Source organism: Amblyomma maculatum, chromosome 11 (genome assembly GCF_055883805.1).
Source record: "Amblyomma maculatum isolate TAMU_Amacu chromosome 11, ASM5588380v1, whole genome shotgun sequence".
NCBI lineage: Eukaryota > Metazoa > Arthropoda > Arachnida > Ixodida > Ixodidae > Amblyomma > Amblyomma maculatum.
The window spans coordinates 93,337,655-93,341,074 of NC_139354.1; the positions used below are offsets into that span (position 1 = coordinate 93,337,655).

Sequence of the window (3,420 nt, forward strand, 5' to 3'; positions counted from 1 at the left end):
TCAAAGAGTGGGTCAAATGGAAAGCCATAGAAAAGAATAGTAAGATTCGGTATAAAGAGAAAGAAACAGAAGAAGAACTGAATGGACAACTTGAGTTTTTTTTTTAGCATGGAAAGTACTGTGCCAGGAAAGTTTGCCAGTAAAATACGAGAGCCTAAATGTGAGCTGGAAACACTCGACAGCGAAAGATACACAGCGGCTGTCATACGTGCAAGGGCTGAAAAACTTTGGGCTGGAAAAGTGTCGACAAAACGAGCGCTAGCAGACGAGAAAAGATACGCCTGCCAGAAAGAAATTAGGAGCATAAGGTATGCCGGCTATATAACTGAAGATGCTAAAGATGTTCAGCGTGCGGTAGCAGAGCACTGGTGTCGTTCAAACATTTTGTGATCAAACCGGGTGTAAGATCAATTGGGAGAAAAGCTCTGGGGTTTGCTGCGCTGATTGGTACTTGACACCTGATTTCTTCTGTAAGCTGCGATGGTCTGCTCTCCCAACGCCATATCTAGGCGTGCCTTTAGATTGTTATCGAGGTCCCAACGTGCACTGAATGGAAGAAACGTCCAGAGCGAAAGAAAAAGCGGATGCGTGGCAAGGAAGGCAACTCTAAATGTTTTCGCGCGCTTCTATTTGCAATGTTTTTCTTATTTCGAGGCTTTGGTACCTCATGAATGTGTTGTGTCTCTCACGAACCTCAATTCAGAAAATGCACCGAATTTTTGCTGTTTTTATTTGGACATCCACATGGGAAAAGACTGCCCGGACGAATTTGTTCATTTCTGTTAAAAGGGGCGGGCTTGGCCTTGCACATTTGTTCTTGCGTCAAGTGGTTTCGCGATTTATATCCCTCCGTGATCAAAAAGGTACCTTTCTAAGAACTGTGATGCAAGTGCGATTGCAGAGGCTGCTACCTGAACAGATTGTGTCATGTGAATACATGCCTGGTACTGTGACTGGCTACCTGCGCGAGGTTGTTATTTCGTGCAAGTTGCTGGAAGTGCGGTTTTCTTTTGATTATCTTTACAATGTTCCCAGAAAAGAACTGCATAAAGATCTGATTGACGTGATGCTGCCGGTGCCTTTTTACCGTGCATTACACTGTGGAGGCCCAGGGCAGGACGTTTTAAAAAGAGTTAAGATGATGCCCGTGAGGCCATCTGCTAAAATGTTCCTTTTCAAATTTAACTCTAATAAGCTCCCTGTTAAAACCTGGCAGAATGATAAAGGTATCTTCGTCGCATGGACAACAAATTCCTTGTTGTGCAAAAAACCGGAAACAATTGAGCACGTTTTCTTACAGTGTTGGGATGTTGTCTTTCTATAAGACGTCCTCCAAAGGACAATTAAAAATTAACCTACCTTAACTCCTTACGGTATCAGATTCCTACCAGTGCAGAACGATGATGCACCTTATGATTTAAGTATGCTTCTTGGCCTCCATAGTTTGTGGAAAACACGAATGCAGGTGCGTCACGCAGATATAGATACACGATCTGCGCGGGAAAGCTTCATTGAAAGTGCGGTGTATATACACGAAACGTTCAGGATGCAGCAGGATCCACCACAATGGCATGGTTTATTTGATGAGTTGGTGCACTTGAAAAGATATTAGCCGCGTACACGTTAGCTCAAGTGTAGTTGACGTGTTTATTATAGACTATTTTTGTTTCGCGTTTCACGGCAATAAAGAAAACAAAAGTAGTGGTTAAGGTGCCCGTCTGAAGACCATGAGGACCGAGGTTCGATTCCACCCTTGGTAGTAAGGGTTTTTATTTTTTTTATTTTATTTATTGTTTTAAATGAAGTCGTGTTATTTGATATTGTTGCATGATTTTTCCACCCTGGCGACGCGTTTCTTTCCGGAAACGAGGGCCATAAACCATACAGGCCATTCCGGTGTCAGGGCTCCGCGCGGTTTTAGTCCGGACTTCCCGGGGCAGTACAGGAATTTCCTGAAATAGCCCACAATCCTGTATCCCAGATCCTGTACAGTGAACCTCTATACGATTTCCTGTACGAATTTTATACAGGATTTTTCAGTAGGGCGTGGGTTTCTCGTCTATTCACATGTCACCGGATAACGTGTTCGTAAATTCACAACGAACTGTCTAGAAGCATTTGCATATGCACTCATAGAGCTGAACATTTCAGTGTTGTCACATTATTAGACTTAGAACAAGTAAGGTGCGTGGCAAGAATGTGTCTCAAGAGAGCGCTGCTAGCACATTAGCCGGACCACTCTCAAGTTTCTAACTGACAACTAACCGCCAAACAAACTGTAGAATGATGTGTAGAGTACACTCACGCATGCATATGTGGATGCGTTAACCGTGCACAGTGTGATTCCGGCTAATAAGGACTTTCAGCACTGAATGCTTTCCTCCAAATCTTATATCTGCTATTGTCAAAGCAATAAACAGGGCTCAACCACCGTATCGAGACAGGCAAAGCGCCTACTTCGGTGCTCAAATCATATCTGCGCACAATCCATCTGCACCATGGCAATATATAAATTAGTGACGAAAAATCCATAGATGTCCATACGTTCAAAATATTTGGCACACTAGTGCCAAATAAAAACTGCGAGGTCAACTAAAGTTGTAACGTTGAATGGAGCATGGTACATGTAAAATACTGGTGCGAATTATAAAGTGGCATTTTTCTTCGTGCACCCTGTCGTATTATTGAAGCCGCCCTTTTAAGGGCGGCTTTTAGCGCTCGCTAACCTTTGTCAGTCAACTGTGCTCGAATTTTGTGCTTTGAGTACCGTCGACAATTATATCTGGTAAAGAAGACGAAACAGGAAAGCAGTAAGCCGGCAACTCTTCCAAAGGAACACGCTCAGTATACTTATTACGATTCAGTCTCAAAAGCGCCTGCGTAACCCAACAGTACAGAATATATTGCGGAACATGTACATATTAAAAACGTTTTTTTTTGTTACCGTAACCCCACAAATAGAATAAAAAACAAACAAAATGTAAAACAAGACCAGCATCGATATATATAAGGGAACAAATGGCATAGGCAGAGCAGTTTACACATGCAGACGGGAGCTCACGTGTGAAGGTCCCGCGGGAAACAATGTAGTGTGACACCCGAATGTAGAGTCCGCGCGGCTGCATAGTGCATCAGTCCTTCGTATGAAGCAAGCTCAGTTTTATAAGCGTCAAGCGCTTTAAAAGAAAAGAAAAGCGTACAACGGCGCAACAAGACTTGGCGCAGGCAGCCCGTATACGAGAAAACGACAGACCTAAAAAACTGGGAGCACCTGCCAAATAGTAATGACTGTGAAGCAACTTGTGTGCAAGACGAAAACTATGCCACCGGCCCAATTGTAGACAAGGGAGCCAACTTCGTACAATTCCCGAAAGAACCACAGCTCACAGCGTGACGGCAGGGATAAGGAACTGCTTCGTT

The 3,420-nt window shown here is 43.6% G+C and overlaps 1 pseudogene; it reads left to right on the forward strand.

Moving 5' to 3' along the window:
* The first annotated feature begins 706 nt into the window (after positions 1-706).
* LOC146174402 (uncharacterized) lies at positions 707-1,612 on the forward strand (annotated as a pseudogene).
* Positions 1,613-3,420: the final 1,808 nt, after the last annotated feature.